General features: G+C 53.8%; 1 protein-coding gene across 8 annotated transcripts in view; it reads left to right on the forward strand.

Annotated features, from left to right (window-relative positions):
• The first annotated feature begins 5,565 nt into the window (after positions 1 to 5,565).
• MYO1B (myosin IB) overlaps positions 5,566 to 23,077 on the forward strand; it is a 129,317-nt gene continuing 111,805 nt past the window's right edge. For 2 of the 8 annotated variants that reach the window (XM_084892117.1, XM_084892120.1), the window contains exon 1: positions 5,566 to 5,804. The gene's annotated coding sequence lies outside the window, so the exon portion shown is untranslated. Of the gene's footprint in view, positions 5,805 to 7,024; positions 7,047 to 22,889; positions 22,978 to 23,077 lie in introns of those variants that run through there. The other 6 variants (XM_084892118.1, XM_084892121.1, XM_084892122.1 and 3 more) reach the window with 5 other exon arrangements.

Below are 23,077 nucleotides of genomic sequence, written 5' to 3' on the forward strand. Positions count from 1 at the left end.
TTAGTATTTGATCTCGTCGACTGGGACTATGTTGAGAGGCTTGTCAAGCACCCACGGGCAGGGGAGGGTTGGGGTGGGTGAGGTTTGGGGTGGGGCCTGGCAGGAGGACCCGGAGAGAGAGTCTAAGACATTGGTCGGCAAACCACGGGTCGAGAGCCACATGCGGCTCTTTGGCCCCTTGAGTGTGGCCCTTCCACAAAATACCATGTGTGAGCGCGCACGTACAGGGCGATTGAAACATCGTGGCCCATGCACAGAAGTCGGTTTTCGGCTCTCAAAAGAAATTTCAGTCGTTGTCCTGTTGATATTTGGCTCTGCTGACTAATGAGTTTGCTGACCACTGGTCTAAGACTTGTGTCTGCTCCCTTCGCTCAGCCGCCCGACATTGCGGCCTGGTGCAGTGTCGTCTGCAGGGCAGGGCCACGCGTGCTTTGGGAGCTGGGCAGCTTGTCCACACGGCGAGCTGTGCCTTGTGCTCGTCTGTGAAATCCTGCTTTTTCAGAGTCGAAGGAGAGGGTCGCCGTGGCCCCTCAGCAAGGCTTCTGCTCGGCCTGCTGTGGGGAGGCTTGAGCGTGTGCTAAGATCCATCTGGAAACAATGACTGAGATTAGTGGGCGCCTTCCTGCACCGAAGATCGCACTGAGGGATGGGATTGCTCGTCAGCTCAGCGGTGTTGACTGAGCACCGGGTGTGGGCCGAGGCGCTGGGGACACGGCAGCGGGAGAGACGCAAGTCTTGTCCTCGGGGACGCTCATCTTCCCCCGAAGAGGCAGGCCGAGGACCTGGCTGACCCACGCGCGCACCTGCTCTAGGCCTTGGCTGATGCTTCCAAGTGCCGTGTTGGTTTACTTAGTTCAGTGGTCCCTAAAAGTGGGCTACATGCTATCTCTGTTGTTAATACGTGGAAATGTGTTTTGTTTGTTGTTTGTTTGCGTATATTGTTATTGATTTCAGGGAGGAAGGAAGAAGGAGAGAGAGATAGGAGCATCAGTGATGAGAGAGAATCATGGATCGGCTGCTGCCTGCACGCCCCACACTGGGAATCGAGCCTGCACCCCGGCATGTGCCCTTGACCAGAATCGAGCCTGGGACCCGTAAGTTTGCAGGCCGACTCTCTATCTGTTGAGCCAAACCAGCTAGGGCCATTTATTTATTTTTAATATATACTTTTTCATTGATTTCAGAGAGGAAGGGAATGGCAGAGAGAGAGAGAGAGAGAGAGAGAGAGAGAGAGAGAGAGAGAGAGAGAGAAGAGAGAGAGAAAGAGAGAGAGAGAGAACATCAATGATGAGAATCATGGATCAGCTGCCTCTTCTATGCTCCCCACTGGGGATCAGGCCTGCAATCTGGGCATGTGCTATGACCGGAAATGAAACCGTGACCTTCTGGTTCATAAGTTGACACTCAACCACTGAGCCACACCAGCTGGGCAGTTACATTTAAAATTTTATTTATTGATTAATTTTAGGCGAAGGGAAAGAGAGAAACATTGACTTTGTTGTTCCACCCATTTATGCCCTGATGGGAATTGAACCCACAACCTTGGTGCATCAAGACAATGCTCCAGCCCACTGGGCTACCTGGCCAGGGCTGAGTTATAACATTTTTTGTTTTCCTCTTGTGATGAGAACTTCCCAGATCCATTCTCCTAGCTACTTTCTACCTACCCATGTTTAAATACTTAGAGTAAGAATTGTGATTTTGTTGCCGAGCCCTGGAGGCAGAAAATGCTACTGAAATATTTTTTATAATGCCTAATTTGAATTTCCAATAACATTTTGGGCAGTAACCATTTATTTCTAAGGCTCTCTTTAAATACATAAAGAGGTTTCCTTTTGAATGAAGCTAAGAAATATGCATTCAGTGCTTACCACTTTTGGAGCAGGATTCTGGACTCGGGGATGTGTACTAAAGCGATCAGACAACACAGATGGCCCTGCGCATTGCACGTTTCTCATCCTGGGATCCGGCCCACCTCGGACTGAAAATATTTGGGGAAGAAGGCGGCGTTGTTGCTGACATGCATTTACAGCCAGGCCTACAGTGGTTGTGGATGTACCGAGCACGTGTAGACTTCCTTTTCTTATCACTATCCCTATCCCCTACACCAGTGGTTGGCAAACCGCGGCTCTCGAGCCACAGGCGGCTCTTTGGCCCCTTGAGTGTGGCTCTTCCACAAAAATGCCACGGCCTGGGGAGAGTCTATTTTGAAGAAGTGGCATTAGAAGAAGTTTAGGTTTAAAAGATGTGGCTCTCCAAAGAAATTTCCATCGTTGTATTGTTGACATTTGGCTCTGTTGGCTAATGAGTTTGCCGACCACCGCACTACACAACACAATACAACAACTATTTACACTAGGGGTGTCGAACTCAATCAGAGAAGGGGCCAAAATCTAAAATCCAGCCTAAATCGCGGGCCGAATGGTTTACTGAACAGTCATAAACTGACAATGTCATAAACTGACAGCGGAGTGCAGTGATGACAGCTCGGTGCGGGCCACATTGCAAGGCCTGGAGGGGTGGATTTGGCCCGTGGGCCTTGTGTTTGACACATGTGATTTACACAGTATTTCCATTAGGTGATTACTTAAGTATTGTAAGTTATCTAGAGACGATTTAAAATATACGGAGGATGTGTGTAGGTTACATGCAAAGACTACGCCATTTTTTATGAGGAACTTGAGTATCCGAGGGTTTTAGTATCTGAAGGGGACACTGAGGATGACTGTACTGTTTTCAAAGATAAGAGAAAAAAGAAGGAGCTCACAGATGAAATGCTCACGGATGTGAGCGGACGTGGTACATGTAGCTCTGAGGTAAGAGCCTGGGCCTGAAGCCAGATTGTCTACATTCACATCCTGGCTCTCATGTTGTTATTGGGTGACCTTAAACAAGTAACTTAATATGTCTTTGCCTCAGTTTCACCATCTGTAAAATGATGTACCATAGTAATAATAACTATTGCACTGGGCTGCTGTGAGGGTTACATAAGTGAACACAACACAGATCAGTCAGAACACTTTCTGGAACACAGTCAGCCCTGTAAAGCATTCTTATGTTCATGCCCCTGTGTTTTCAAATGGAATTATTCCTTTAATCTAGTGGCAGAGGCCAGCATTTATAAGAAAACGACCGGAAAGATTTCACAAACTGGAGCAAATTAATAGGATACCGCAAGGATGGGGCATCAAGATGTTACCATAGTAACAAAAGCAGAAGCCAATTCAGGAAGATGGTCAGGAAGAGGTGAGAACTGAGTTTGGTCTCAAAGGATATATGGGTGAACATTGTTTGTAGGCAGCTAAGGAGAGGGCAGAAAGGCAAACACAAAGACAGATTTTTTTAGAAAGAGAAGGCCCTTCACTCATTCGAGGTGATGTAAAATAACTAAGGACGAGAACATGAGTCCTGTAGGGCTGGTGAGACTCGGTGGTTGAGCACCAACCCACGAACTGAGAGGTCACAATTCCCGGTCAGGGCACGTGCCCGGGTTGTGGGCTCGATCCCCAGTAGGGGGCGTGCAGGAGGCAGCCGATCCATGATTCTCTTTCACCAGTAGTGTTTCATTCTCACTTCCTCTCCGAAATCAACTATATATATATATATATATATATATTTCTTTTTTAAAGCTACACTTCCTTTTACAAGCTAGAATCAAAGTTTATGACAAAAAAACAAAAAAAACAAAAACACCCACATAAGAAAACACACACAAAAGTTATGACTATAGCATCGCTTCAGCTCCGTTGTATTTGTTAGAATCAAGTCACCAAGTCCTGCCCATATTGGGAAGGCAGTAGCCTCCACTCCTTCATGGGAGGCGTGCTAACAGCTGGGTGGACAGATCTTAGAGCCACGGATTAGCGGGAGGCCCTGTCTGTCCTTGGCTTTCCTGGTCTTTAAGCAATGAGAGGAACCTGCCGCCCAGGATTTTATGAAGATGAAAGTAGAAAAAGACACCAGAGCCTGGCACTCGTCTGTCTTGCTGAGACCATCCTCCTGCCTTCCGCAGACCTGGATTGGTACCTGTTGGTGTCATCGATGATGGGCATTCCCACAGATGCTGTCCGGGGGACACACACACACACACACACACACACACGACTGCCTCTTCTCCGAACTCCACCGGTGGCATTTGACAAACCCCAGTGCCTGTGGCCTGCTGCTGGTGGGGACGGAGTTGCTATATATGGTCTGATCCTTGGTTCACCTCATTTTAGTGACAGTTTCCAGATATAGGTCAGCCCATTGAAACCTGGCCCCGTTTATGGCACCTCGTTTCATTATAGGACAAAATAGCCAGAGCCAGGAGTGACGATTGCTCAGCCCACATGGCTTTTAACACCTGAGTCAAGTAATCCTCAACGCACCCACTGAGTCAGTTTGGACAGGCACCCTCCCTCCTGGGGATGAGGAAACCGGGACCTGCGTCGGGCAGCTTGTTCTGAATTCCACAAAGAGGTGACGATACTATTCATTTCTCCTCCAACGGTCTATCTCCGTTCTGGCATGTTGAATCATATAAAAGGAATAACAAAAATAAATGTAGTTCAATAATGTATAGGAATCAGAACAAGTTTAATTAAAAATAAGTCAAATAACAATTTGGTTCGTCTGCAGGAAGTGGCAAGCATGAGGACATCGATTTCAATGACGCAACCTGAATTCAATATTTCAGCACACGTGTTTTCACAAGGCGGGGAGGGTGGCTGGGCGGGAAGAGATAGCTGAAGACCTTGTATACATAGATGCATAATCCCCAGACACAGACCACAGCGGGGTGAAGGCCTGGGGCGGGAGACTGGCTAGAAGGGGTCAATGGGGGGTAGAGGGGGAAAGAGGACAGACTATATAGGTAATACTTTCAATAATAAGGATTTAATAAATAATTAAATAATACAAATAAATTCTGCAAAGCGGCCAGAGGCAGGCTGGAGTGAGGGCTCCAACCTAAGTGACATGCAGATCACTGCCCCGTATTCACACGTAAATGGGCATTTGAACTTTTCAACCATCTTTTATTTTCTGTAACAGAATTGGCCAGTGCCTACGTAGCCTCAAGCGAGATGAAGCGGGCTCATCGATATGAAAAACCTACCCCTGAAAGCACACTTTGCCATCGATACTTTCCCCCCTTTATTGGATAAGTGAGTATTTTATGATATTCTTGGGTATTAAACGTTTTAACCTGGAAGAGGAGGAAGGACCGGGAACATCCCGCTCTGGGCAGGCACTGGCCCCAGGCTGGCTCCTCGCTGCCAACCCTCCGGCCTCTCCCCGCCCCTGGTTCCACGGGAGTCAGTCGGCGCGTGAAAGGGGCACAAGGACCGCGCCTTCCTTTGGGACGTGGGGGTCAGGGTCGGGGGAATCGACCCCGCCCCGTTTCCTTTTCCATTCCAGTCGTATCTGGGCTGGCCCCGGGGTGCGGCGCTGCCTCTGGCGCTCGCCGGGGGGCGCTGTGCGGCCGGCACAGGGAAGGCCGGAGGTGAGCGGCCGGGAGGCGGCGGCTCGGGTCCCGCGGGCGCGCGGAGGGGCGAATCCGGCGGCGAGGTCGCCGCCCCCGCCCCTGGGCCGGCCCCGCCGGGAGGGAGTGGCCGAGCTCCCGCCGCAGCCCGCGCTCCGCGGCGCCCGCACTCCGCTCGCCGCCCAGCGCGCACCGCAGCCCCGGCGCCGCGCGTGGAGGACGGAGCCCGAGCGCAGGGGGCGCAGCTGCGGGACAGGCTCTCGGGACCTGCACCCTCCCGGTGGCCCGCGTCCCGGCGCCGCGGAGAAAGGACGACGAGGAGGCAAGGGCGCCCGGCAAGGTACGGAGAGCTCGCTCCCTCTCCCCCTCCCCGTCTCCCCTGCCCTTTCCGCCGGGTCCGCGCGGCCCTCGGGGGGCGGTGAAGCGTGCGCCCCCCGCGCGCCTTTGTGCCGGGGTCCCCGCGGGGTCTGCGGCGGGGCGAGGCGGTGCTGCGGCGAGTCCCCGGCCCCCGGAGTGCGCGCAGGGCGGGCGGCCCCGCTGTGGCTTCGGGATCTGGAGCGAGGCGAGGGGGCGCGCGAACCAAGTTGCTCTCACTTCGCCCCGCGGATCCGTGGGCACAGGGACCCCGACCTTCCTTGCGCCCCGGCCATCTCTCCGGCCCACGGCTGCTCGCTGGCCCCCCGGTTCCTTGGAGGGACGCGGGTGGCCTCCTCGGGGAAGGAGGCGGAGGCAGAACAATGGGGGACAGGGAGCGGGGTTCAGGTGCGGCGCGCCCCTGCGGCGGGGCAGGGGCCGGGGCCGCGGGCTGCGCGCGGCAGCTGCGCCCGCTCCTTTGTTCGGCCGGCGAGGGGCTGCCCGGCGCCGCTTCCTGCCCGGGACAGGGTGGATGCACGGCTCCCGGGAGGGCAGGGCGGGGGCGGGGCCGGGATGGAAACCAGATTGGGAGCGGGCGCCCCGGAGGGTGCTGGGCCGGGAGAGGCCGGGGAGGGGGTGACGCGGGTCCTGGATGGAGAGTTAATTACAAACACACCCCGCGCCGCCCGCGGGCCCGCGGCTTCTGAAGCGCGTTGGCAATGCTTTGTTCAGGCTGCGGGGGAGCGCTCGTGGCTGCAACAAGTTGTGAGCTTCCCCGAGTTCTGGGCGCTCCCCGAGGTTGGTTTCCTGGAATCAGATCTTGCCCGTCACATAGGAAGACCACTCTTTTAGGTTTTGTTGGTTTTGTTTTCCCTGCGAACCAGGGTATCTGTGTGGTCGGGGTGCCTATGCGCGCAGCCCATGGGTACTGGCCGACTGGGCGGAGGCTCATTCTATAGAATCCATCCGGACATAAGATATTTTGTAATAGTGTACCATAACAATTTCCCAGGAATGTTTTGGGGGAGGGGGAAACCACCAGAAAATGAGCCATTGCTAAAGAAAGGACTCCGGTTATGTAACGCTGCATTGGAAAACCCTTGTCCAGTCTTTCCCAGAAGACACACCGCACACCCCGGTGCGGCGATTTAGAGAGAGGAGCCAGGCTTTGCGCACCCCCCCCCCCCATGGCGGGCCTTCTGCCACAGAGAAAGGGAGGGCTTCCCATGTTGGCGAACGGGGGTTTTTCTTCGGGGGAGGGAGGAGTCAATGCAGCCTGTGGGGCATTTGCTAAGGGACTCTTTCCTAGATGGGAACCAGGAAACCCAGGAGGACTGGCTGACCTGGGAGGAGTTGTGTGTGTGTGTGTTGGGGGGGTGTTGAATGATGAGAGTTGTTTGAATGGGGTATTCCAAGCAGCACTGTTTGGGGAGGAGGCTGACATTCCCAGGCATTCATGGTTGGTGCCTGTGGGACCCGGAGGGAAGGGTCCCGAGAGTGACCGGGGATGAGTTAGGAGACAGTCCTGGCCACCCGGTTGCGGGCAGGCCAGCAAAGTGGCCCAGAGCTACTTCCTTGACAAGCCCAGGGCCCCCTGGAAACGGCCCCGGGGGGCCATTTATCTCCGGGCGAACCAGTTTGGAAGCCTCGTAAGATTGGAAGGCAAAGGAGAAGCTTACTTCAGGGGAAAAGCGGTTTTCCTGGCCCGAGCAGTGGTAATGGAAAGAGCTGCGGCCGCCGCGGCCACGGAGGGCTGTCTCTTTCCGAGGGATGTGGTCAGACTGTCAGGAGGCGAAGCCGTGGACGTGTCCTCAGGAGCCACGGCGCGGTGACGTGGCAGCGGGACGCCGTCCAACAGGCAAGCTGGCAACACGCGGCGCCCAGGCAGGGAACCGAGCGAGGCTCCCCATTCCCGTTCTCTTGCCATTTGGATCTTTCCTTCATGTGGTGAGTTGTGTGAAATAGAGCATCATTCGATGCCGCCCAGGTCCTCCCTGGCACACACACGAACCCGATGCAAAGCATGGGACCTGGGACTGCTCCTGGGGTCGCGGCTGGGCGATCCTCTTAAATGGTCGGTCTCTGCCCAGCTGACGTGGCTCCGTGGTTGAGCATCCACCTACGAACCAGGAGGTCACGGTTCGCTTCCTGATCAGGGCAGAGGCCCGGGTTGTGAGCTCGATCCCCAGTGTGGGGTGTGCAGCAGGCAGCTGATCCATGATTCTCATCATGGATGTTTCCATTTCCCTCCCCCTTTCCCTTCCTCTCTGAAATATTCTTAAATGGCTGGTCTCTGGCCACAGGTGTCTGATGGATGCCCCTGTGTAGGCCTTACCCCCTTCATGGGATGGGATAAATGGTGGAATCGCCCGCCGCGCGTCCAGCGTGGTGTTACAGATGGACACTCCCTGGTGCTGGGCTCTGTTATGCAGAGCCACTCGGAGCTCCTGAGTCCGAGGGGTGGGTGGTGCTGGCGTAATAAGAAGGGATCCTCAGGTGATCGGATCCGGGTGCTGGACGTTAGTCCTCCTTGTGGGTGAGAGTCTCCTCTCTCCCTCTTCTCTTCTTCTCTCAGTCGTCTTCTCTCGGTCCCTGGGCATGTGGACGTGAATTAAATGGCCGACTAGAGCTGTCACTCAGGCTAGGAAGGGCTCACTGTGTACAGAGGGTTTTGCATGTATCCTCACCCCTTGCTAGAGGGAAGCCGAGGACGAAGGTCAGGAACTGCCCCTTGCACTCTGATTCTGTAGGTGGTAAGTGGTGGAGGGAAGATTTGAATTCTCTTCTCTGATTCCAAGGTCCTTTTTCTCTCTCTTTTTCAAAAATATGTTTTTACGGAATTGAGAGAGAGAGAGAGAGAGAGAGAGAGAGAAACATCCACGGTGAGAGTGAATCATTGGTCGGCTGCCGCCCACATGCCCCCTCCTGGGAATGCAACCTGCAACCAGGGCATGTGCCCTGACGGGGAATCGAGCCATGACCTCTTGGTTCATGGGTGAACGCTCAACCACTGAGCCACACATCCTTTCTCTTTAAAGGATACACTGTGGGGTATTGCATCTTTTATCAATGGAACAGCAGCCATCTGATTAGCAGCCCTCTGCAGTTGGGAATCCCATCCACACATGTTGCCGTAATCGATTCTTCCTAAACCGCCGTGAGATGGTCGGAAGGCCAGACTCCTGGCCTCACAGCTCCCCCAAGCTGTGTCGCCAGCAGGCTTTGTGCTGGGTGGCGGCCCGCACGGATACGCTTTATGTGAATGAAGCTTTATGTTTAGAAAGTTAGGCGTGCCAACATTTAAGTTCGTTTTTGGAAACATTTAAAAGTGGCGGATGGAGCCGGCCTTCTAGAGGATTCCAGCGTTTTATGCCTGCTGGCATTCGCTTAGCCTTCTCCTCTCTCAGCCTGTGTGTCTCAGGGCGCTCCGAGTTGCCTCTTCCCTGAGACCGACTGCCTGTGTCCCTTTTAGAGAGGAGGGAGGCGGAGGGGAGGAATGTGATTATAAAGAGGAAATGGGCCATCAGAATTGGAAACATACGCAGCAGCAGCAGCCGCGGTAGATTTTCCCAGCACATGCTTTGTGTCCTGGCCGTGGCCTCGAAAAAGACATTCTTTCCTCGGGAAGTGTCAAGGGTCTTTCTTTAGAATATCCTCTGAGATCATCGGCTTTCTGAGCCTCGTGGGAACACGCATTCCGCAGAATTTCCGTGTCCGTCTTTTCCCCACGGGGGAAGCGAGGCTTCAACCTGGAAAGGGAATGGAGGTGGTATCTGTCCTTTCTGTTTTTTTTTTTTCTTTTCTTTTTTTTAATATGTTTTATTGATTTTTTACAGAGAGGAAGGGAGAAAGATAGAGAGCTAGAAACGTCAAAGAGAGAGAAACATCGACCAGCTGCCTCTTGCACACCCCCTACCGGGGATGTGCCCGCAACCAATGTACATGCCCTTGCCCGGAATCGAACCTGGGTCCTTTCAGTCCGCAGACCGACACTCTACCACTGAGCCAAACCGGCTCATTTCTTTTATTTATTTATTTATTAAATATATTTTATTGATTTTTGTACAGAGAGGATCTTTTCTTTTTTAAATTTTTTTTTTTTTTTTTTTTTTTTTTTTTTTATTGATTTCAGAGAGGCAGAGAGAGGGAGAAAGAGAGGGAGAGAGAAACATCCATGATGGGAGAGAATCATTGACTGGCTCCACCACTCCCCCTACTGGCGATTGAGCCCACAACCTGGGTATGTGCCCTGACCGGGAATCGAACTATGACCTCGGTTTCACAGGTTGACGCTCAACCACGGAGCCAGGGCAGCCGGAGCCAGGGCAGCCGGGCTGACCGTCCTTGAGTGGAATGGAGGGTGATGCCGGGCGAAGATACTGACGTGGACCCAAGAGCGACCATCAGGTGCAGGGCGGAATAGCTTCCAGCCCGCACATCACCCCTTGTGTGTGGATTTCCCAGGGTGCTGCTGGGCAGAGGGAGAAGTCGGTACTGGCTTTTTGTTTCCAAGCTCAGACTCTGAAGAGGGGAAGGCCCACTTCACTTGTGAGTTACTTCAGGCTGGGACACCATGTGGGGTTCTCAGGGCCGTGGCGTAGGTGCGGTCCCTCGTGCTCCTCCTCCACGGGATGTGCAGAGGGAGGGTGTGCAGACACCAGGCCTGCGTTCTCACAGGGAGCACCTCCCAACCTCCCAGCGGCCAGGACGGGAGAATGCTCACTAGCATCCCACGCTCAGAGCCTCCCCTCGGTGTCTTGTCCGTGGTCAGTACCTCCTCCGTCAATTCCCGTCTCGTTAAGCACGCAGCGATATGTTAAAAAGCAGCGAAGGAGCCCAGCCTGCAGGGCTCCGTGGTCCAGCGTCGGCCTGCGAACCAGGAGGTAAGGCTTCATTTCTCAGTCAGGGCACATGCCCTGGTGGCGGGCTCGATCCCTGGCGAGGGGCCTGCAGGAGGCAGCCGATCAAGGATTCTTTCTCGTTGTTGATGTTCTATCTCTCCCTCTCCCTTCCTCTCTGAAGTCAATTAAAAAAAAAAAGAAAATACTAAAGGCAAATCAGGAAAGCTGTTGTGCCTCGGAGGATGGAGCAGGCCACATCGGGGTGCCCGGGGAGTCAGTGGTGGTGAAGTGCAGAGAACAGCTGTGGCAGCTGTGGTGGCCAAGGCCACGCCAGCACAGGCTGGCTGCCGAGACAAAGGCTGAACACCAACGGGAGCAGGAGGGTGGGAGGAAGCCGGACACAATGCCCGCTCAGTCCTCGTCCTTCCTTCCATTTCCCGCCTCCGAGGGCGTGGCAGGGGCCTGGGTCCTGATCCCAGGGCGCATCCTCCTGGTGCGTGCGCTGCCCCCGCAGGGCGAGACGGGTCCTTGTGCGGCCGTGGGGATGCATGAGGTGCCCTTCCGTGGGGGGAGGTGTTGGCTAGCGTGGTGGGCCCCGGCGGGCGGGTGGCAGGTCCTCCTGCTGCCTCCCTCCACTCCTGCCGCACCCCATGCTCAGCCTGTGCTCAGCACGGCGCTCTGTCAGTCCCCATGGGCATTGTGGGCAGGAAGTGCCAGGTCTCCAGAGAACCAGTCGCTTATCTTGTGTAGGACGGCTGCGCTCCTGCCGATTGAAGGTGGGGCGCGGCGGGCCTCAGCCTGGTACTCTGCATACTAGCTCTGCCCCTTTATTCCCGTCGCTGCCCTTCCGCGGGGTGGGGTGGGGTGGGGGGCTGTCTGCGATGAGGGGGTGGGGAAACCTGCTGCGGGGGGTACAGGTCGAGCCCAAGACTCTTTCCAGAGCAGCACACGGCCTCCTGGGGTGGTGCTCTGTGAGGCTTCAGGCCACTTTTGTTTTTTAAAATATTTTTATTGATTTTTTTACAGAGAGGAAGGGAGAGGGAGAGAGAATTAGAAACTTCGACAGGAGAGAAACATCGGTCAGCTGCCTCCTGCACCCCTCTACCCCCCGCCCCCCTCTACCCCCCGCCCCCCTTTGGGGATGTGCCCGCAACCAAGGTATATACCCTTGACTGGAATCGAACCTGGGACCCTTCAATTCGCAGGCCGATGCTCTTTATCCACCGAGCCAAGCCGGTTAGGGCCGTGGTCGGCTAACCGCAGCTCGTGAGCCACGTGCGGCTCTTTGGCCCCTTTGCGTGTGGCTCTTCCAGAAAATACCATGGCCTGGGCAAGTCTATGTTGAAGAAGTGGCGTTAGAAGAAGTTTAAGTTTAAAAAATTGGGCTCTCAAAAGGAATTTCCGTCGTTGTACTGTTAATATTTGGCTCTGTTGACTATTGAGTTTGCCGACCACGGAGTTAGGGCTTTGGGCCACTTTTAAGGAGTCGAGAGCGCACCGTCTCCCTCCCTCCCGCCTGGCTGGGGCCTGTGGCTGCGAGTGGCTAGGGCAGAGCTGGGAGCAACGATCCATTGGAAGCTTCCGAACTTCTCCTCCTTCTCTGGGTCCTGTGCTTGCCTCCCCTCCCCCATCCCGCATCACGAGGGAGCGTGGGCGAGAGCAGAGCCAGCCCTGCCTGGGATTCTCCTGACTCCCTCTCGGGGCGCATCTTTCTCTTCCAGTGGGCCCTCGGGTTGTCTGATCTGGTCCCAGCGGGCGCTCAGGGCCTGATGTCTGTGATGACAGGGCGGAGAGGCACTGCGGGGCGGGGCTGACGGTGACGGAAGGGGATTTTGTGCGAGGAGAGGGGCGTTGGAATGGACTCCCACTCTTCCAGGAGCAGAGTTAGAGGGGGAGGCCTAGAGAGAAGTGAAAACGATTATCTTCCTTTTCTTACCAAACAAGAATCCCGAGCTTCTAGAAGTGCCCGGCGCCAGCCTCCTGGGCTGTGGGGAGAGGACAGCGAGAGGAGGCCTGGCCCCCCCCCTTTCCAATCCCCCCCCCCGCCCCGTGGACTCCAGACGTGGACTCCAGACACTTTGAAATGGCACTTACTCCACTGTGTTAACATGAAAGCTCAGCCAAAACCGGTTTGGCTCAGTGGATAGAGCGTCGGCCTTTGGACTGAAAGGTCCCGGGTTCGATTCCGGTCAAGGGCATGTACCTTGGTTGCGGGCACATCCCCAGTAGGGGGTGTGCAAGAGGCAGCTGATCGATGATTCTCTCTCATTGATGTTTCTAACTCTCTATCCCTCTCTCTTCCTCTCTGTAAAAAATCAATAAGATATATTTTTTTAAAAAACTAAAAAAAAAAAAAAAATGTAATCTCAAAACGGTGCATCCCAAGGTCTTAAACGGTATTAAAAACAACAACAAGAATTCCGTCTCCTTAAGGAGATTTGGGGAACGGCGTGGAAAGGACAGCAGCGGAGCAGATGCTGGGGATGGCCCTGCTGTGGTGCGTCTGTGCCTACTCATTTCCACCGGCTTCCTGAGCACGGTTTTCCACACACTCCGTCCAGGAAGAACCCTCTAGAAGAGCCGTCCGGGGGAACGATCCCGCTGGCCCGCTTCCCTTTTCGTGCTCGCCTCCCCGCTCCGCCCTCCGCGCTGCTCGCCTCCCCGCTCCGCCCTCCGCGCTGCTTCCTTTGAAATCACGGACTCTCAGACCCCGAAGCCCCACTGCGGTCTTCAGGTGGCCGTGATGCTGGGTTCCTCGCAGATCATTCCCCCTTGGAAGTGATTCTGAAGGACCGGCACAGCTTTATTCCTATCGGAAGGCAGGCCAGCCCCCCGGCTTCTAGGAAACGCTTATTTTTCACCTGCATGGAGCTTCCGCCGAGCTCTTTTCCGCTGGTTCTTTTGCGGGCCTCCGGCAGTCTGGGAATAAGGAGAGCTCAGTTTCCCTCTGCCCCCTCGTGGTGAGCCAGGGGGAAGGGGTTCCCACTGGCCGCCGTCTTCAGGGTGTGGAGAGGCCTTCATATACACCTGCCACCCCGGACCAGGTCAGGAGTCTGCTCTCCGGAGGAGCAGAGTACTGAGTGTATGGGACACTGGGGCAGACTCCGACAGCTTTATAAGTTTCAGGGATGTCTCTCAAACATCCATAATTACATGATCACTCTTTTTAAAAAAATATATTGTATTGATTTTTTTTTATTGAGAGGAAGGCAGAGGGATAGAGAGTCAGAAACATCAATGAGAGAGAAACATCGATCAGCTGCCTCCTGCAAACCCCCACTGGTGGTGTGCCCGCAACCAAGGTACATGCCCTTGACCGGAATCAAACCTGGGACCCTTGAGTCCTCAGGCCGACACTCTATCCACTGAGCCAAACCGGTTAGGGGTGCTTCTTATTTTTAATTGTAAAAATAAGTGTAACTTTTCACCCTCAAAAATCTAAATTAAATTGCTTCTTATTTAGCCACACTGAGAATCAGTGAAAGAAAGAATAAGTTAGCTCCCTAACTCACTCACTGAACTCTGGGGTGGGGGAGGAGGGAGGGTCTGTGACTTTCTTAAAAGCACCAGGAATCTTGCGGGGCCCTGGGCCTGAAAGATGGACAGAGTGCTAAAACTAAAGTTTTCCTCTTTCCCTGTTTTCCTGAGGGTTACCTGTGTCGGTACCATTTTGTGATGTGTCAGAATTTTAAACTTTTCCAAACTAGAAGAACAGAATTCTGGAAAATTACCAAAATATGTTTTTACAAAGAAAACGTTGCCAAATCTGACACGTTTCCTCAAAGTCCCATTGATTTCAGTTACTTTTTTTAAAGTTCAGTGAACTTTCCAGCTTTCCTTTTACGTCCTTGGGGCCACCTGGCAGGAGCTACTGAGCAATCTGCAGAAGGCTGCTTTTTGTCTTGAGCTTGGAAGTGCCCAAGTGAGGCCACGCCCTGAAGCAAGACAGGCTGGAGCTAGTGCTGGGTCCAGGGCCGCCACTGCCACCGCCGCTGCTGCTGCTGCTTCTTCTTCTTCTTCTTCTTCTTCTTCTTCTTCTTAAAAAAAAAAGTATTTCTTTATTGATTTCAGAGAGGAAGGGAGAGGGAGAGAGAGGGATAAAACCATCAATGATGAGAGAGAATCATTGATCGGCTGCCTCCTGCACACCCCCCACCGGGGATCGAGCCCATAACCCAGGCATGTGCCCTTGGCTGGAATCGAACCTGGGACCTTTCAGCTTGCAGGCCGACCCTCTATCCACGGAGCCAAACTGGCTAGAGCCTGGGCTTCTTCTTGATAGCTTTGGGGCACATTGACACCAGCTGCTGCTTGTCTGAGAGATTTTAGGAACGTCTGAAGCCTGAGCCAGGACAGGCCATTCCTAGGGAAAAGCTGCAGCAGTCAGTTTGGGTGGGGCTGCAAGTTGGATGGGGTGGATTCTCAGGGAATCGCCAGAGCAGAGCCAACAGCGTGAGCCAGGCTGATGGAAACGCAGCCATGGAGGGTCTGCGTACCTGACGTTGCTTGTCAGGTTTCATCACAGACCCACGTGGGTGTAGGCACCAGAACTCGTGCTTCGTTTGTGGTGTTGCCTGTTTCATCGCACGTTCGCCAAAATGTGGAGGAGAAATTGGCAGGGTTTGTTTGGCGGGGTTTGGCTGAGGCATCCCAAAGCTAAGGCTTGAGTGTTGAAAAAAAGAATGGTAACATTGTCAGCCCAATCTGAATACTCGCCATTTATGGCCAGTTAAAACAAAAACAAGGTTTAGGTAGCCCAGCCATGGTGGCTGAGCGGTTGAGTATTGACCTATGAACCAGGAGGTCAGGGCACAGGCCCGGGTTGCAGACTTGATCCCCAGCAGGGGGCGTGCAGGAGGCAGCTGGTCAATGAGTCTCCCTCATCATTGATGTTTCTGTCTCTCCCTCTGCTTTCCTCTCTGAAATCAATAAAAGCTTTAAAACAAACAGAAAGGTAGAGGTGACATGTTAAAGAAACGCACCATTTTATATCCTGGAGACCACCTCGTGCACTCCAGGGTGGCCTGGCTGAGGACTGCTCTCCTCCCTGGACGGGGTGTCAGCGGGCCTGCTGTGCATTTGATAGGGCGGCCGCTCACCTTCCGGGACCCGCTCCTAGCTCTGCACTGGTGTTCTCGGCAGCAGCGTGTGAGTGGTGACCCCTCCTGCCCAGGAGAGTTAACAGAGGAGGGGGGGCCGGCTCCAGTGTCGTGCGGCCGTTTGTGTCCGGTGGGTTTCTTGAAAGACATGCTCAGTTTTTAGGGCCTCATGCTGAGGGCTACATATGTAATAGGATTTCGGGGGAAGCTGTTTTATATAGGCCTGTACTGGATCTTGTAGCAGATGGATGGATCACGGAGGTAGCACGACAGTTCCAGGGAATTCTATAGTAAATACCCATTTTATCTTAAAACCAGCCGATTCCAGAACGTTCGCCCAGGAGTCCCAGAACACTCTTTTGGATATTTTGTACTAGGGAGTCATTTTAAGAACATTACACAAAGCTTGGAGCATGGAGCTAAAAAAAAAACGCCATACCACTTGAGCTGACTATTCTAAAATATCCACTGTGGTCATTTCTAAATATTCCTTCCTAAACTTTTTATGTGTATGTTTTAACATGATTGCAACCGTAGAGTGTGTATTTTTCTTTATTGCTTCAGGATTTTGAAATGCGTTTTATAGTTGTACTAGAGGCCCGGTGCATGAAATTCTTGCACGGGGTAGGGGGGTCCCTCAGCCCGGCCTGCACCCTCACCAGTCCGGGACCCCTTGGGGGATGTCCTACTGCCAGTTTAGGGACCACTGGCTCCTAACTGCTTACCTGCCTGCCTGCCTGTTAGCCCCTAACCACTCTATCTGCCTGCCTGATCACCCCTAACTGCTCTCCCCTGCCAGCCTGATTGCCTCTTAACTGCCTCTGCCTCAGCCCCTGCCACTGTGGTTTGTCCGGAAGGAGGTCTGTTCTAATTAGCATCTTACCCTTTTATTAGTATAGATGTTATTCTGGTGAGTGCCATCAGTTCCTCAACTTGGGCATTTGCATTGCTGTCTAACACTGTGATGGGCGTTTGTGCAGGCGGCCTTCTCCACGGGGTGGGTGATTTCTGACAGTCCTTACTGAGAACAAGGGGACTGTGCCTGAGATGGTTGTGAACATTTGTGCTTCCCCCTTGAACCAGGAGGTGGATCTCGTGACTGAATCGGGAAGCGGGGGAGGAGACTGTCAGGGAAAGCCGGAGACGGCGTGCGGTGCCTCCCGTGTTTCTGGCCCGTGTGATGCTGGGATGTGTGGGGCAGGCCGGCCTGGAGGGGCAGGTTCCCTTGGGGATGTGAGCCTCCAGGCAGTGAGTGAGCCTCAGCAGGGCCTGGAACTGAGGGACAAGCAGGAGTGTGAGGCCCAGGCGGGTGGATCTCCCGCAGGTGGGTGTGGCCGCGCTGCTGTGGAGGTCACTGTCAGAGAGGCTGTCAGGAACCTCGCTGTAGGGGAGGCAGAGGGGAGCTGGTGGCAGGGGCGGGAGAAGGGGCATTCGTCTGCGGGGGCCTAAACAACAGCACTTCTCTCCTCTCGAAGTTCTGGAGGCTGAAGTCCAGGATCCGGGCCCCGGCAGGTTTGTTTTCTCCTGAGGCCTCCTCCTGGGTTGCAGGCCACCTTGCTGCGTCCTCAGATGATCATATCGGAGGGAGTCCATCCTAATGGCCTCATTTTAATCGCCTCTTTTAAAAAATATTTTTATTGACTTTAGAGAGGAAGGGAGAGGGATAGAGAGATAGAAACATCCATGATGTGAGAGAATCACTGATCGGCTGCCTCCTGCATGCCCCCTGCTGGGCATCGAGCCCACAACCCAGGCATGTGCCCTTGGCCTGAATCGAACCTGGGACCGTTCAGTCTGCAGGCTGACGCTCTATTCACTGGGCCAAACCGGATAGGGCTTAATCGCCTCTTTAATGGCCCCATCTCCAAATACAGTCCCATTCTGAGGTCCTGGGGACTAGGGTTTCAATGTACGAATTTTTGGGGGGACACAGAAATTGGGGACACACACACACAATTCAACCCCTACGAGATGGATGCTAAGCCCAATGCCCAACCTGCCTCTCTCCCTGCCCCGGGCTCCCTCGCCCTCCACACTGCTGACTGCTCCGCCTGCTTCAGCTGGTCACACTCCTGTCCGGGGCCTGGTGACCTATGCTCTTCCTGCCTCCCCCTCACCTCCTGCTGCTTCCTTGGCGGCCACTTCCTTGTTGTCGTGGGTTCTCTCCTCGTCCTGGGATGAATCGCATCGTCTTCACCTCCTTCTCAACGCTAACTCCGTCTCCTGTCCCCTCAACGCTAGCGCTGCCTCCTGTCCCCAAGCATCTGTTCTCTTAGGCATAACAATTGGGCGGGGCGAACTCTGTAGGGAGCATCATTGGGTGATAAGACTAAAACCTGTGGTTGGCAAACCCCGGCTCACAAGCCACATGCGGCTCTTTGGCCCCTTGAGTGTGGCTCTTCCACAAGATACCACGGCCTAAGCGGGTCTACTTTGAAGAAGTGGCGTTAGAGGAAGTTTTAAGTTTAAAAAAATGTGGCTCTCAAAAGAAATTTTTTGTTTTTGTTTTTTTGTTATTGATTTTATTGATTTTATTATTGTTTTTTTAATCAATCTTTATTGTTCATATTATTACAAAGGTTCCTCATTTCTTCCCCTCTCCACCAGGTTCCCACCCTCCGCCCCCTCCCCATCCCCCATTGTCCTCATCCATAGGTGCACAGTTTATGTTCAGTCTCTTCCTCCCTCCCTTTCCCCGAGAACAGTCAGTCCACTCCCCTCCCATATCGCCGACTCTACTACAATGAACAGCTATTATTGTTCATCAGGTTTTTCAATCTCCTTTTTTTGTTGTTTTTTTTTTTTAATTAATAAACTCAAAAGAAATTTCAATCGTTGTGCTCTTGATAGTTGGCTCTGTGGACTAATGAGTTTGCGGACCACTGATTTAGGCCAAGGTTCAGTAAAAGTTGTAGCTGAGTTTACCTCATTTCACCAAGTAAGTAATATTTTTTCTCTCAAGAGTGTGGGTTTGGGTTCTTTTTTTTCTTCCCAAAGGCAGACCTTGGTTGGCGTGAGACTGGGTGGATAGCTGTCCCAGGAGGTTCTGGGGCGGAATTGCTTTATGGGGGAGATGTTAGGCCTTTCTGCCGCAGACATTTTTGTCGCCTGTTTTTTGACTGAAGCTGCGTAGAGGTGAAGGCTGTGCTCTTTGAAGCTGCGTGTTGGTGTTGGTGAAGGGGTCTGGGGTGACTTGTGAGTGTAGGTTATTTAAACCCTGGTTGGCTGCTTTGGGGTCTCTGGTGTACATGTGTTACGTGGTGTTTCTGTCCACGGTTGAAGTGCATCAGAATGACTTCTACCTAAGATGTCATGTTTTTAGAGAAGATGCTGACTATCTGATTTCTAAACGCCTACAAATGATGGATCGTCACTCTTTGGCCTCCCAAAATAGAAGTGCCAGACTTTGCTGGGCAACCTTGAGAGGAATGTTTATGTCTGTCGACAGTTTTTAAAGTATGAAACTCAAATTTAGTTTTTTAATAGTGGCGTGTATGTTTATTCTGTCTATCTTTAAGAGGCAGGTTATTGGAATGACATGTGACCTTGTACTCTTGACTCTGTCTGGTTGTGGGTCTGAAGGGTTATTTTTGTGCCTTTTAACATGACTGGAGCACTTTCGGCTGTACATTTGCGACAGAGTCAACATGGTTTTGAAAACCATCCAGGATCTTAGCCGGGCGACAGGTGGGTGCCGTTCCCTCTCTCAGTGTCTAGGGCTGCTTCCTTCCTGGGTCCTCTTTCCCGAGTCCCATACACATGTCAGCCAGTGCCCATCACACACTCGGTGCCCGGTGAGCACTCCCGGCGTGCTCCCGACTGAGCCAGGGTTTCCTGCCGTGGAGACCGATGCTCATCCAGACTCAGCGGTGGTGATTCCAAACCCGTTCGTGGTGGTAGTACTGACTGTATTTAATATCACGATTTTAAATCGAGGCCAAAATACTTGTCTCTGTGAGAATTCATTTGAATGTTTTGGAAACTACCTGGAAAGTTTCTAAAAGTGATGATAGCCCTAGCCATTTGGCTCAGTGGATAGAGCATCAGCTTGTGGACTGAAGGGTCCCGGGTTCGATTCCGGTCAAGAGCATATACCTCGGTTGCGGTCTTCTCCCCGGCCCAGACCTTGGTCCGGACGCATGCAGGAGGCAACCAGTCAATATGTTTTTCTCACATGGATATTTCTCTGTCTTTCCTCTCTCTTCCACTCTCTCTAAAAATCAATGGGGAAATATCCTGGGGTGAGGATTTAAAAAACAAAACAAAACAAAACAAATCTCACCCTGCCAGTGTTGCTCAGTGGTTGAGCATCAACCTATGAACCAGGAGGTCACAGTTTGATTCTGGGTCAGGGCATTTGCCCAGGTGACGTGGGCTCAGTCCCCAGCATTGGGCTCGCAGGAGACAGCTGGTCAATGATTCTCTCACTCCCTCTTTCTTCCTCTCTGAAATCAATAAAAGTGAAAAAAAAGAAAAAAGAAAAAAAGTGATGGTATCCAATTTAGGGGAGGCTGGCTTGGGGAAATCCTATATAATAAAAGGATAATATGCAAATTGTCCCCTCAACTGGGAGTTCCATAGGAGTTTGACCAGGGGGTGGGGCCCCTCCTGCTGGCTGGCCCCACCCCCAATTGGCCCTCCACATCGAGATTGGGGGCGTGGTCAGCCCACCAATGGCTCAGGACCTGCCCCTGATCAGCCCTCCCTACCCCATGGGGGCAGGCCAGCTGGCCAACCACCTGCGGCCCCTCTCTGTGGCTGGCCCTGCCCCCAGTTGGCCCTCACACCCTGATTGGTGGTGGGGCTGGCCGGACCCCATCCGTGCACGAATTCGTGCACTGGCCTCTAGTCAGGGTAAAAAGCTATTTCCGAGAGGACGGCCAGCCATTTGGTGGGTGGGCTAAGCTGTGACCACGTGCAGCCTGAGCGTCTCAGTGGCTCAGAGCAGTGTGCATGCACACACCATGCCTGCCACATCAGGTGGGGTCTGCTCCCTGCGGGGATGGTGCTCTCGGGACATACTGACCCCCTGGGGCAGGGGAGAGGCTTCGGGGAGGCCTGGGAGGCCGAATCTGAGCTCAGGCTGTGGGATCCTGAGTTTGAGTCATAGTGTGCCTCAGGTGTCACTGCCCAGGTGTCTTTATAGTCTCCCCTTCTTTAAAGACAGTGGACCTAGCCCTGGCTGGTTTGGCTCAGTGGTTAGAACGTCGGCCCGTGGACAGAAGGGTCCTGGGTTCGATTCCGGTCAAGGGCATGTCCCTCGGTGGCAGGCTCGATCCCCTACCTGGTAGGGGCACTGCCGGAGGCAACCAATGGATGTGTTTCCCTCATATCCACGTTTCTCTCTGTCTCCCTCCATCCCTCCCTCCCTCCTACTCTCTCTAAAAATCAATGGAAAGTAGTCTCGGGTGAGGATCAACACGAAATAAAGCAAAAGTGAATTGGCCCTGAGGCGGATGCCACGAGGGTGGTGGTTCATAAGAGACGGACCTCGGGGTACTGCCGTCCGAGGACGTACCCCCAACGCAAAGGCCTGGCCACTACGGCAAGAGCTTGGCCGATGAGTGCGTGTGCGCAGGACTCGGTGTGAAGTAACGTGTGGGTGTGTCATGTTGTAGGACTTGCAGCTTGGCCTGGCCTTCTGGAAAGCCCCAGCCCGAGGGCGGCCTCGTGCGTGCGGACGAAGAGCCCTCCGGCTCCCGCCTCTTAGCCGCCGTGCCCGCTGCCCCGTCGGGCCCCCACGAGCGCGGTGGCCTCGTCCGTTACTCCTCTTGGTGCATTTCTGTTAGTTCGCCGGTCCTTACTCCTGAGCTTCGAAGCTGGCCTGGTGCCTTTTTATGCATTTCCATTGAGGTGGCCTGCGGGGCGCGGGGCAGCCTGCGGGGCACAGGGCAGCCTGCGGGGCACGGGGCAGCCTGCGGGGCACGCACAGTCCTCGGAGCTCCCTGTGAGGTCGGTTCCAGGTGAGGTCAGTCCCAAACCTCCCGGAGCAGCCCAACTCCTGCTCCTGCTCCCCTCAGTGAATTCAGACGCTCCCCCAAGAAAACGTGACATTTTTTGTTGTCTCTATCCCAGTATAGATTTATTATTTATTTATTTATTTTGGGGGGAACCTCCCCATTATTGATAACGTCTGTCCTCAACTTTATTTTCCCCGGGACCACCCACCCACGACCAGTGATTCTCAGCCACACTGGCTGGTTCTGATGCACTGACATCGGTAATGACTGCAGCGGGGACCTGGGGCCAGGCTTTGCCAGCGCCCTCTCCCCCTCCCCCTCCCCGCACCCCTGGAGGCTCCTTCGCCCGCCCTCCGGCCCTCCGTCCTGCCTCAGCTCACCTTCTCTCGGCTCCAAGCCCATCAGGACCCCGCCAGCTCTCCCACCATTTTGCCTAGTCTTCTGAATAGATTTCATCATCTTCTTTTTTAAAATATATTTTACTGACTTTTTTTTTTTACAGAGAGAAAGGGAGGATAGAGAGCTAGAAACATCGATGAGAGAGAAACATCCATCAGCTGCCTCCTGCACACCCCCCCACCGGGGATGCGCCCCGCAACCAAGGTACATGCCCTTGACCGGAATCTAACCTGGGACCCTTGAGTCTGCAGGCCGATGCTCTATCCACTGAGCAACACCGGCCCAGGGCTCATCATTTTCTTTTCAAGTTTTTTTTTTTTTTTCCTGCTTTGCCACATTCTACCCATCCTCAGAAGGTTCAGGACAAGTTCCACCCGTTTGGCCACCCTGGTGGGCCACCCCCTGAGTCATGATAACAGTGCCCCCCTCTAGCGGTGAGCATCGGCCTGCACCCCTCTGTTGGAGGCAGACATGGCCCCATGTGAGCACTGGTCTCAGTGGTTAGGTTGCTCGTACGTCGTTCCTCTCCCGGGCAGGTGGCCGGTGCCCGGGAGGCCGTGGCTGCGTCTCTGACTCCTTTTCTGGGGTCCGTGCATTCCGGCTCCCAGGTCAGAGCCGGAGGCTGTGAGCAGAGAGCATGCCCGTGGTGGGTCACACAGGGCAGCCCTGGGTGGGGGCGGGGCCCGTCCTCCCAGCCCCAGGACGGTGACCCACTTTCCCTTCTTATCTGTGTGCAAAATATTTGCTGTCCTCGGGATGTCCTCCCTGTCACAACGAATGTTTGTCTCTCCCTTTCATATGCGCCGGGCGCTAATGTGCTGGGTCAGTCAGCGGGGAAGCACAATGGGGAAGAAACGCTGGTAAGCAGTTTTAATTTCTGGGCGAGGGGCCTTCCAGTTATGTCATTTAAAAAAAAACTATCTCTGTAGTTTCTATATCTCTCTCTCTGTCTGCCTGCCT

The sequence above is a fragment of the Pipistrellus hanaki genome (assembly GCF_964339955.1).
Source record: "Pipistrellus hanaki genome assembly, chromosome: 8".
NCBI lineage: Eukaryota > Metazoa > Chordata > Mammalia > Chiroptera > Vespertilionidae > Pipistrellus > Pipistrellus hanaki.